Source organism: Pieris napi, chromosome 12 (assembly GCF_905475465.1).
Source record: "Pieris napi chromosome 12, ilPieNapi1.2, whole genome shotgun sequence".
Lineage (NCBI taxonomy): Eukaryota > Metazoa > Arthropoda > Insecta > Lepidoptera > Pieridae > Pieris > Pieris napi.
The window spans coordinates 7,418,424-7,432,444 of NC_062245.1; positions in this window are offsets into that span (position 1 = coordinate 7,418,424).

The window sequence follows — 14,021 nt, forward strand, 5'->3', positions numbered from 1 at the left end:
GTAAATTATAAGTGCAACTAGTATACAAAGGTGGCTCAATAATTCAAATTCAAATTCAAAAATCATTTATTCACGTAGGTAACACAATGTACACTTGTGATTCGTCATTAAAGATATAAATATTAATGCTTCTAATTTTACATTTACTGCCAGTTCTCAAATCAAGGGCGTAGAACGGAAGAGAAGAACTGGCAATAAACTCTCCGCCACTCTTTTTAATCGCCATGTTTTTTTTTTTTTTTTTTACACAACGGTTGTAAGGAGCTGCAACCATTACACCATGTTCCACATGACATTTTAAGTAATTAATAATAAGAACATAAATAAAAACAAAGACTTGTCCCCTATCAGCAGGAGGCATGGTGAAATAGGAGCACGCACTTACATTCTCGTGGGAACAACACGCAAACACATAGTCGAAATAATTAACATCACCGCATACACGAATTCAAGTACGACCAGTCACCACAAGCAGCACCCGTTCACGAGTATGACGCATGGCCAGCCATCGGCCCCCTCGCCATATTTTAGGGAGAGAGACAACCCGACGCATGGACGCCGCCACAAGCAATGACATTTAAGCGAGCATGACGATCCTTGAAATGTGGACTTGGCTGGAATAGAGTTCAAAAACCTATCGAAAGTGCTTAAAGTAAAGTATGTCAAATTCATTTAATACACGCTTAAAATCTTTCGTATAAACGAGGTGTAAATTGCATCGATGAATCGCATCAATCGCAGATGGCCATCATAAAAGAATCTTCTGATCTTTGCGTAAACTTTACACTTGTCTGATACTTCACACTATTTAATGAGCACTAGATGTATATTAAACTGTCTCTGTAATTCAGCTGGTCATGCATTAGATTTGTTCAATGCGTTTCACTAGACGTTCCTGGGTTTCTTAGTGGGGAATTAATCATTGTTTTCGTTTCAGCGCAGGATCCATTGACTCGTTTGAGGCGAAGACCTATTTACTACTAACGTTGCTTTTAAGGAATTATTGATACTAATACTTTAAATTATAGATTGTTTTGACTAATGTATTAAAGTTATTTTTAGTTGGCCGTAGATTCTTGACTAAAATTTCCATAAGTGAGAGCACTTAAAAAATTAGTTTTGAAATAAACCGATCTAGAAGAAGAACCAAAGAATTACAGCAATAGGATATTACACCTTTCAACAGCTTAATAAATAGAAATATTAAAATTGTTTCACTAGTGGTTTAAATATCTGTTATTTGTCTAGCAAACAGGAGCTTTTACAAGCATTATATGTAGCGGTGTGACATCTTTACTACGCGCTCTTTACTTCTATCGATATTGTGTCGTCGCACAATGGTTTTCAGACAGGACTGTCTTCGATATGCTTCAGCGTCATTAGGTCAAACCTAAGTAGGGTAAGGGAAGCCTTAAAAAAATAGACTGAAACCTTAACAGCCGTCTATTCCGTCCTTGGAGGAGCACGGAAACGAGGAAGCCATCACCTATTTGATACTTGCGTACTATAAATCGGTAATATATTTATAAACACAGTCTTAGCTAAAATTGAAAGGTCGTAAGTATACTCCACTAGTTGCAAAATAAATACCAGACACCTACTTTAACTCTATTTTTATTCACTTCATAAATCCAGAAAGTGCTAAAATAGAATAGTTTACGTGTTAGTTTAATACACCTGGGATGTTAATGACAGGTAAACTTGAGAAAAGTATTTTCTTAGAACGCTTTATGTATAGTTTTTATATTCCAAGTAATTTAAATTTCAATCGTAAGGAAAGTTTTATAATGGTTTCTTTTAAATGTGGTAACGTTAAAATGGTAATAAGATTTTTAGCGATCCCAATTTTTTTAAAGATTATTTGTTTATTTATTACAGAAATACATACAGACTATGCCATTACGATAAAGTCGAAAAAAATATATAATAAAGTATATAATATTAAACATATAATATACACAATATCGCTACTGTGAATGCACTCTGCGAACATATAAATATCTCGATAGTGTCGGAGACAGCATTCAGTAGGCGCAACGTCTTTGATAACGGGGTTCTATGCAACAGACAGATTCTGGCCCTTGGTATCGCAAATAACCTTGGCCTTCGCCGTCGCATGTCGCACGATGTTTTGTTATTAAATTTAACAAATGCATAGATGTTAATTATTTAATAAAGTATAAGCGTGAGAATGTACTTTTCCTTTCTCCTATCACTTATATCGATTAAGCCTTTTATTATAGACGAATCTAAGAACTACGTTCTTCTATCTCTAAATAGATAATTTTACGCTCTACTTTGCACGCGATACATATTATATAAACCTACTGATTTTTGAAGTTCTTTAGGCGCGTTATGAAAAATTGATGAGAGTGAAATTTTACGATGCGCGCGCACCGTTACACAAAAATAACAGAATGAAGTTAGTTTTAGGTGGCATGAAAATCGATAATAACTATGTTCAAGTTGTATATTCTAGTATTTTTATATTTAGAACAAGTGTTTCGTAACAGTACAATTAAACAGTGTGAATAAATAAATATTACTTTGGTGTTTTTATTAAATCAATTTCATATACGACGTTGATAGTATTTACTAATAATAATTTTATTGATTAATTTTAATATTTATCGTTAATCACTACTGCATTTTAGTTATTTTTTTCCATACGCCAAAGAAGTATAACTTCTAACGCGTGTACATAAGTACACACACTCTTTTTTTAATTTATACAATAACTAAACTTCCGCTTGCGGCATCAGCCGAAATAGGTATGTATGAAACCTTAACGTGTGAAGTGATTTTAATATTTTTAAATTAAGATGTTGATTCAGCGCAAGCGCCACATGACGCATGGGTTTTCACTAAAACTCCACATCACCGAGGTTTTCTTCGGAAGCGACATCATTTTAGAAGATAAATTGATGGAGTGGGAGTTTCACTCATGACTGATCTCAAGTATTAAAATTAAAGGGAGTTGGCGGGCTTATGTAACCAACAATATTTTTAAGCCAAATAGACTTTGTCTAAAAGTGAAAAAAGGCGTTATTCTAACCGTTTAGATTTGCATGCAACACATACATGTTAAAATGACGAGATTGAATTAATAAAATATTTAAAAAAATGATTTCAATATTCTATTTATAAATGAATGTTTAATTAAGTATTTAGGTTACGATTAATATCCATTGTATATAAGGAAATGCTTTGCGTGACCGGAAATAGTAACTTAACATAAGCAGTTTTGTTGGATTGTTTAAATGTTCTAATAACATTCTCATATCAGCGTTAATGGTTAACAAAATAATTTATAAAAAATATTAAAATAAGGCGACAGTAGACGTTCAAAGATAAAAGAATAAAACTCCCTTTCAAGTTTAAAAACAAATTATTTGGAAACGTTAAAAGCCCGCGTAATTATGCCCACTTCGAATTGTCAATGCTACTGTGCCAATGATTTCCCGCGCGTAGGCATTCCCAAAATTTTCAACCTTATCGACGGGAAGCGCTCCCGTTTATTTATACAACAGTGTCCATCCAAGTCGGACACGCGTGTATAATACTAGCGTTAGATAAATGGATTCCCTCGATGTGCCACCAAGTGATCCTCCTCCACCGCCACCTAAGCCTTCCCGACCAAAGATAACCCTCACCATGCCAACCCCTACCTCAAGAGTTCCTAATACCCCATCTTCGATCCACTGGGGCCAAACGCAGTACTACGGTAAGATGCCCCAATCACCAATCTCCCACATGTCTGAAGCCAATCCTTACTTTAATCCTTTCGTCCATATGTACCATAATAAAGCGTCAGAGTTCATGTTCAAACAGTTCGAAGGGTTCAAAGACTTTACGATGAACACCGCGAAAAGTGGTTTAAGTGCTGGTGAAAAGACCGCGTTTTGGTTTTACAATAAGTTGAAGTTGTGGTCGAAAAAGTGGTTTACGCATTTCTTTTTGACATTGTGTCTATTGGTCTATAGTATTCTTGGTGCCTTGATGTTTCAGGCATTGGAAAGTGAGTATACCTGTTATTAATTAGTTAATAAATTTTTCATTTATTTCTTATTTTATTTAGTAAATATATAAATTTATTCATAGAAATTTACTCAATTTAATTGTGACTTTCTGTTAAAGTTCGATAGAACAAGAGAGTTTTATATTGACTTCAGATATGAGACTTAGCTTTTTTTTATTTATTTGTCTCAAGCTGACGTACGTGAGACATCATGTTCTACGATCTCTTGCTTTATAAGGGTAAAGCTACAAGCTTTATTAAAACTAACTTCTTTTATAAAAGCCTGTTATTAAAGAAATATTTTATTATGTTTTATTCCTGTACCATTTGTCGTATAGCCAACTTGGGACAAAAGTTTGATACTTAAGTAAAGCTGTTACGAGAAATTCAGTGTCTTCCAACGGCTAATTTGTTCTACTTTATCGCTGGGTGTCACACGTTTAAACTTTGCGTAGACGAAATTATTTTATGAGATGAAAACATAAGCGGTTTTAAAAATGCTTTAATTAATTCAAACGATATAGTTAGTGCTTATTTCTAATATGAATTGATTCTATTTTAATGATGAACAGGAAAACTTCGTATCACCTACATATTTTTGTGCAAAAACTTAATACAACATTTTTAAAACAAACTAATCAATCCTTATACTATAACTATGAAACACAAATTTCTGAAGGCATCTAAAAATATATAACAAACAAGTGACTTTTTTTAATTTCTAACAAGACAAAAGAGATCAGAAATCCCAGTCAAGAACAGTTTTTTATTAGAAAATTCAAAATGTAAATTACTTATGTTTCCCGTTTAAACTTTCCATGAATTTTTACAAATACTTCAAGAATCATAATTAGCCAAATCGGTCCAGCCATTCATGAGATTTAGCGAGACAAACGAACAGATATTCGTTCATATATATATATATCCGTAAGAATATTATATTACATTTATGATTACATAAAAAAAAACACATTTTTTCGTTATTCTTATAAGCGTAAGAAATAAGGGAAATTTCAATATAGTTTTTGTACGAAAAAATAAATTAAGAAATTGAAAATTGTCAGTACGAGTAGTTGTTACAATTTAATTTAACATCTTTAATTTATTAAACTAGCTTAAATTTATGTATACATCAAATTGGAATAAGTTACATAATATCTATGTAACTTTAAAACCATATTAACAAAAACTAAAATTAACAGTAACTAGAAAGAGTCAAGACCTATTACTAGTTACGACAAGTACAGTTTATAAGAAGTGAATGAAATCAATTGATAAACTTGGCTAATTCGCATTTCGCATTTGCTTTTTATTGACAGATATTTGTTTGTTTATAATTCAGAATTAATTGTCTTTCGATTCGTAAACGTAACACAATTCAACAAAATAAACGTAATAATTTGCTTATTTAGACTTGAAACATCGGTTTATGTATTTAATCTTCTCTAGTTAAATTATTTATTTTAGTTCTTACACCTCACATATAAGCCTACTGGAGCAGTTATGCAAGTTCTTAAAATATACTAAACAAGGGACCCAAGTTACGGACATTCAACATTCATAACATATTAAACTAGCTGAAATTAATAACATAATACATATTATAATAATAACTCAAGGACTATGCATAGTTAATGCATTAACATAAACTAATTTAATTAACAGGAACTAGAAAAAGTAAAGAACCAATAACACCGATCCATAATTACGATAATCAAATAATAATATATTTATGTGTTTAATTAAAATTAATTGTTAACGTAAGCAATTAAATTGACGCAAATTACCAGCGGTGCAGTTTAATCTTTTAGATTAATTATGGAAATTAGGTTAATCCCAACATAAGTGGACAATGACAAACTGCACTCGTGACGGCATTATAATTTCACAACATTGTCCTCTATTTTAGTTTTATAATCATTTGGATCGTAATTTTTTAAGTACCCACATTGACAGAACAGTATTAAGAACATTGCAATTAGACATGTTCATTACAATAATTTTATTGTTACTATACACCATACTAAAATTATAAATAGGAAAGATTCTTGTATGTTTGTATAGAATAACATAAAATACAATTTGACCGATTTAAAAAAATATTAGTTTCCAAAATGTTACAAAAATAAATGTCAAGCCGATTAAAATTGGGAGAAGTCACTGGTCATTCATATTATTAAAGAAGGGTTAAGAAAATAATAATTTGCTTTAAAATGGCATTGGTTCGTAAGGAGTTCGTATTTTATTTCATTTGTTATCGGTACAAGTTATTTGAAAAGCTATTTCCCTTAACGTCTTTGGTATAGCCAATCATTAATTCATTCATTTCAATATTGATAATATATAGAACGGATCAGCAGACATGCATTGTCATATCTCAATAAAACTGTTGAAGTTTATATAATATAACCCCAATATTATTAACCTAACGTAATTCACAGACGAACAAACCCACAAAGTCGTAAAAAAACAGTTATATACAGTTATGATGGTAGGAAATTGGAAGTAATAAATGTTTTATCTGATACCGTGTTGATTAATGCTTGCACTGAATATTAATGAATTTATACAATGAAAATTTCAGTATTTATACGTTCCAACTCTTGTTTGGTTAAGGTACACTTATTTTTGTTGATATGTCCGACCAATGATGTTTGCGTTTAATAACGGATTATTTAAACAAACATCCAATAAGATTTAAGTTAGAAGATGATCCAAGAGGATCCAAGAAACAGAAACCGAAAACAGAAATCCGGGAAATTCACGGTTCTAATGATGCAATTCAAATTATATAATAAAAATTAAACTATGATACATAAATACTTTTCGGTTGTGTTCTTTTAATAAATAGTATTTAAGAAATTGGTACCTTTTTTTAATAAAATACCTTACAAAACTATACGATCTTTCATGTGAAACATCTATTTATTTTAGTTATCATATTTTAGGGTTTAGTGACTGTTTTTCTGTTATTTATTTAATAGTATGTAAAATATATATGTATATTATACAATGAAATTAAGTCGTTAAACTATGCCTTATGTTAAGTATAGATAGTTATAATAAAAAAAACAATTTAAATATACATCAGATAATGTACTGCAAGTAATTTCTATATTTATAAACATATTTTACATATTTTAAAATATGTTTGTATATAAACAATACTTTATAATATCTTTTAAAAGAGAACAAAAGAGCGTTTCTAGTCAGCATTTCACATGATAACTAAAAATTATTGTATGTATATGCCGCTAACTTAACATCATTTCCTACTCTAATTTTCCATTATTTAATTTTGTATAGGTAGAAACAAAATATATTCAAAACAATCAATATTTTACTACGGTCATTTGTGAGTAAAAGTTAATTTTGTGGGAAGAAAACCGAAATGTAATTCAAAACATCCACTGCCTAAAATGGTCGCGTTTATTGAATTTTTATTTGAATAGAAATAAGGGACCCGGGCTTTGCACAAGGGTGAAATGTTGAGCTGTTTCTTTAAGTATTGATGTGCCTTTAATTCATCAAAATATAATTTATTTTTAAATTTATGTATGTACGTATAGTTGATGTAAGTCAGATAGAGTGAAAATTGTTCAGGAGTCTATGTTTCGCACAATTTATATTTTTTAAAATTTTATCTTATAATCCAATATATGTGTTAAGGAGTAAGAATGATTGTCACATGTAAAGGTTCATCAACGGATATGTATGCAAATTTATTCACATATTTGACATTACGTGCTTTTAGGAAATCGTGGTCAGAGTCTGCTAAAATTTACAGATAACAGATATCAGTAGAGGCTATTTAAATGTTGCCATATAATATTTAAAAATAAACGGACATAGGAGACTAACATCTGTATAGACATTCAATAGACTGATTCTTCAGAAAATAATAAAACACTTTATTACGGTTGCGGTCACGATAAAATGTGATATTCAAATTTGATTCTCATTGCTAAAGTCATAAAGTAAAGTGATAATATAAATAAGTATATAACTGTCACTGTCTTTTTTTTTATTTGTTTAATTGATAGAAAATTATTTGGATTTATGCGCGTAGACAACACTTAGTTGTACAGTAAATGAAGAAGTCAGGAAACAGGCATAATATCTTGGAGTTATAATCGTGTACACAAAACTTTGTTGCCTATTACGATGATTAAAATAATAAAGGATTATTGCGCCACTTGTATAATTTTGATAACGCTCAAGGCTTAATTAAGCTAAAGTTAAGCAAATTTTTTACATTATGGAAATACTTATTTTCATCTGTTTTACTATAAAAAAGAAAACAATTAAATAATGAACACACAAGCAGGTGATCGAAGCTTTCTGCTTCCTAAGACATTAGTTACTGAATTCAAACTAACCTCCACCTTCTTGATTTATAAAATTGAATATATGCCATAGTTCTCAAAGTGGACAAAAGTGTATCCTTTAAATTTTCTATGAAAAAGTACAAATGACTTAAACGAATATATATTTTACATTCCAATATCATTAGCATTGATAGTAAAGCATAACTTCGTAAATTTAAACTACAAGAAAGCCCTTGTCCTTCATATTTTAACATCAAAGTCAAGTGACAATGAGAGTTGTGGCATTTAGTTTCACCTCCACTAATTATATAAGATGTCTGGCCAATTATAGTTGAGCAAATTCTACTTTCCCTCTATTATGAAAATTTAATTTCTTATGACCCATGAAGGGATCTTATGAAAATTTCTTCATAAAAATTTGAGATAGCTACAACTTTTTAAACATACGTTAATGTGGGTGTCATTTTCAATTCTTCATATCAGATGTCAACATTTCTAGTTTTTATGTTCTGTGGTTTATGGTCGTACATATTTGCATGCTAGTTCGATATGGCTATTTGTGCGGTTTTTTAACTCATCCATCATATGTATCACTTTTAAGGCAAATAAAGGATTTATTTAATTATGTAATAAATAAAAAATAAATAGTAATTTGTAATTTTATTTTTTGTTAAACGATACAAGAAATACAAGGATCAAAGCTAATTACAGCTAAATTTTGTATCGTAATTGAACATATTTTTAATTCACTTTAGAAGGGTAAAGTATAAAAGTAATGGTAATAAAATAAAACAGCAACACTCGATAATAAATATAACGTAATAATGTCGTGACGTTGACCTTATCTTCTACAAATACATTTCCTTGAAAACATCCAACGCCTCATGATACTCGGAAAATGTGTAAATATTTTTTTATATTCCATTGTACAAACATAATAAGTTGGATCAATTTCATGCCTCTAATATTTTCTGATCTTGAAAACAACGAAACGACTCGATATGATTTATATAATTTAACCCAGTCGGATACAATTGTGTGATTAATAATAATGTAATGTAATAATTAAAACTAAAATTTAATATCATAGCATTATTTAAAGAACCTTTCTTAAATATGTGAAGATATTCTTACAAGCAATGAAATTAAAATAAATGTCGCCAACACTTTTTCAATAAAGTGATGATCGAAGGAAACTAAGTAATCGTTGAGTGATCCAAGACATTGAGCAATTCTTTTTAGGGTATTCAAAAAGCCTAAAACTATTTCTACTATAACTAATTATTTCTTGATTTAAAACGTCATAGGTTTAAATTGTGGTCTAAAGATAACGTTCATGTTAACATAATTACCTTTTTAGTTCCGACAAAGGTTGTATTTCGAAAATATTAGTTCACGTTTGAATAACACCGACCATTCTTCAAAATATAAGCTAAAAAATATATAATTCAGCTAAAAGCCCAATAGTTTATAATATTTTAATAGTGAGTCATGGCATTGAAATGTTTATGAGCTTTGAGTCACATGTCCCTGACTTTATTAATAGATTTGTACTCGGTTTTGAAAAATGTCCTCAGATGCGAATAGTTAAATATTCACCTTGAAGAAAGTATACATACTAAATTTAAGTCTAATGCCGGAAAGTTATTCTGAAATTATATTAGACAATCATACTACTTGATCAGGTTTAAATAACGTGAGAAATTGGGATCTAGAATTATAACGTTATAAAAATAAATTACATTCCTAATAACGGTTTCGATTTAAATATTGTTTCGCCAGGTTAATTGTTACTCGATTAACATCAGAACAATATACTTACCTAACCTTTATCTGCGGCATTTGGTCAAGTTCTAAATTTAAACAGGCGCCTAAATTTAGTTTATTTCTGTGAGAGAAATTGCTGGACGCGTAAATCACATGTCGCATACCTGAGCAGTCACATTCTTTAAAGATTTTATCGAAAGCCTATATTGTGTCTATAAAATATGGTATCTTTAACTATACTATTTTTATAAAGAATTGCAATATAATTTTAGAACTAGGCATTTAATGTTAAATAATTACGTTATTACACCTGTTATTTAAACGGCCATTTAAAGTTGAAACTTGATAACTTAAATATAATTGTACTCAGTGTACCGTAAAAATAATTCAACATCTTAATTTTTTTTTAAATTCATCTGAATTGTCTTCCTGAATTATGTAATTGCAAAATTGCCTACCTAAATGTAATAATATAATTTTCTTTAAAAACATCTTGTAAACGATTGACATGGTCTTTGAAATATTTGTTTCATATCCTTTGGTTTTTAAAAAATAAAGGTCTAAAAAGGCCTCAAGTCTTGCTTGTTATTAAATATATGAAATATATATAAACTAAATAAAACATTCTTCTATTTCATGAAATATGACAAGAAACGTGTACGACAAACTTATTTATAAACATGTCACATCTGTCTGTCCTTATTTTTAGATGAACTGAATATTACACATTTTACCTACATCCGTGATTTTGTGAAACGTTAATATTAAAACTACTAATTCCTAAAAAATTTAGTAAAAAAAAAGATTATTTTTAAAGGGTCGCTTTAGGTGCTTGTAAGTCATGCTACGAGAGAGAAATGTTAATACTATTTATAAAAGAAATTAACTCTTTGAGGTTCTAAGATTACAAAATTAAGCGATGTGTAAAAGTGTGTCATAATGAAAACCCGAAGATGAATTGCATTCTTATGGGTTAATAAAAAATACATTTTCATAGTTCTACGTAAACATTTAATTATATATTTTTATTGAAATATAAATTAATTCTTATCAACAAGAATTTAGTACCTACACATAGATTTGTTTTTGTTTATGATTTCGATTCAGACGTATTATTTGTAAAACCTAAAATAAGTAATACTACCGTATATATATAAATAAGGGTATACCGTAATAATACCGTATATATGTAATTGCAACTACAACATTTGTTAACTTAAAAAAAACTGGAATTATTTATTAATATTTCTTATAGGAATAACTACGCCTCGTTCGTTCGTACGCAATTACTTTGAAGGTACTGAAACCATATATGAAGTCCAACTTAGGAAAGTATACCTTGTTATGTTACGTTATAAAACGTTAAAAATATTAATTACAGTTCTCGGTTTGGCTCTCTATTTTCAATTATTATTACAAAATAAATACAAATAGATGTTTGGCTTTTTCATAACAATTTAAACTTGATTTTTGACGATAATATTTTCACGTATAAAATTTAAACGTAACAGATTGTAGATTCATATAAAATTTTATACTGCTATAAATTTCAAGTATAAAAATAAAATCCAAGTGAGTTCAAGAGATAAATCAATAGAAATTAATTAAGACAGACAATGGCTCAGACGTATGCAGCTAAGTGTTCTCGTCTTAGTCTTATTAGATCTATTGAGAATCGGTATTGAATTAAATCTATAATTAGATTAATTGAAAATTCTTATTGACGTTAGAAAGAATACCATTGTATTAATATTTGAAAAATAAAACGTGTGTGTACTTATGTACACGCGTCAGAAGTTATACTTCTTTGGCGTAATAATTTTCTTCGAGCACTTTAGAGGGACGTTTCCCTCTTCGTATTGCATTTTTTTTGTCCATTTTAATGGTCAATTCCAATCGAAAAGATATAATATGTACTAATCATGATATTTAACAATAAACACTATGTTTTTTATCACATTGGAACGGGTTTTCTCGTATAGATATCATTATTTTGGTTTAAATAAACACGACACTGAAAAACACTACGCCATGACAGACAATGCAACTTTTCGATAAAACAGAGCAAGCAAACAGCGGCCTAGACTGTTTTACCGATGTTTGAACAGATTCAAGGTGTCGGTTTTTTGTGACGTTGTGCGGGTGTCAGTTTTTTGTGACGCGCGCATCGTAAAAATTTACTCTCATCATTTTTCCCTAACGCGCCAAAAGAAGTATAACTTTAAAAATGAATTGCGTATCAGCTGATTGGTTAATCGTAGGTTCATAACGTTGTAGTCGAATCATGGTATTATTGCAGTTTTTCTTTCTATACCCGCAATACGAGCAAGTAGCTCGTACGCTAAATAACATGGCGAGGAAAAAAGGATGAATAAATTTTAGATCCGAGAACTAACGAGTGACTTAGTCAGTTGATGTCATTAATTATATAGATATAATATCAAAATTTAAACAAATGACTCTATATAATGCTTAAAAATATCTCTGTTACACTACCCATTGGAAGGTTACGGTAGTGTATTAAAATAACATTCTCTATTTAAGCGAAATGAGTGTAATATTATAATATATAAAACGATGTCTAGTGTTTCAGGGCATCCGTAGTCCGACCACTAGACTGATTAATACCATAAAAGTGCGGCTTTACATTTTTTCCAGTTAACGGATAAAATACTTTAAAATTAAAGTACTGTCCGAGCAGTGTTGTGAAGGTCTGTTCTGTGAGCAGAATCTGTGGCCTAGACATTATATAATTATGTTTTAAGTGTTTTTTATTGTATTGTACAACATAGCATATTCAAAATCCTAAGCTATATAGAAAAAACATTAGATTGCGTTATTTTAGTAATGTTATGAAGTAATAAATTAAAATAATCCTTTGACTAACTGTTTACGTATCTCAGCTATTTTCGTCAGTGTCTGAAACATTGTTTTAAAACTTTGTCGCGACACTGGAATGAAAAATTTGCCGTATATAAATATAAGTCAGCTATAGTGTAAATAGTTTTGTCTATAAAATATTTAAATAAGGAAATTTTTACTTTAATGTAATTTAACACATTAGAGTTTCTGCACACATTTCATTTAGTCTTGACATCACTGAAGGGTGTGCTTGTCTTGAAAAGCCTTAATAGATGCCTCCACGCTGTTCTATACTCAAGCTTATCTCCCCGACCCCGGCTACTCCTACCATCACTTGTCCCTACCATTAATAGTTAGGCGACTATCCGGTTCTCTCCTTGCAACATGGTCAAAGTAGTCAAGCACTTGTATGTGAATGACAGTTGTCAGTTTTGTTCTTTTTGCAGTCCATGGTATCTGCAACATTCTCCTCCAACACCCGGTACGATTTTTCGGTACGATCTGGACAAAAATATGGGAAATACTAAAGTTTTGACGATCCTGTTATTGATAGTATTCGACACATAACATGGCATGGCAAGATAGAATTTTGCCATATTCTTGTCAGTTTGCTCATTGCTGTTATTTGTGTTTCATGTTGCTTATGACTTTTTGTCATATTGCCATATAAATATATACTAAATAACTGATAATATATGGAAAAATAAATAGTTTATTTGTGAGTACTAAATAAGTATCTTATTCCTTGGTCAAATACATATTGCTTTATATATTTTTGATTAATTACGACTTGCTATATATTTTAATAAAACCCTGTTTGCAAGACAAACGGGGCTTACTATTGGCTCACGTAATGAGCTATAAAGTGACAAGCGGCCCATAAAACAGCAGTTAATAACGCATTATGTAGCCATCATTAAGGCTCAAATATCTTGTAAACGTAAAATATATTGATTAGACTACGACGGAAATTATACATAAAAATTATGTATATTAATTTTTATGTGCAACAATCTTCGAATCATGAGTAATGAAATAATATTTAA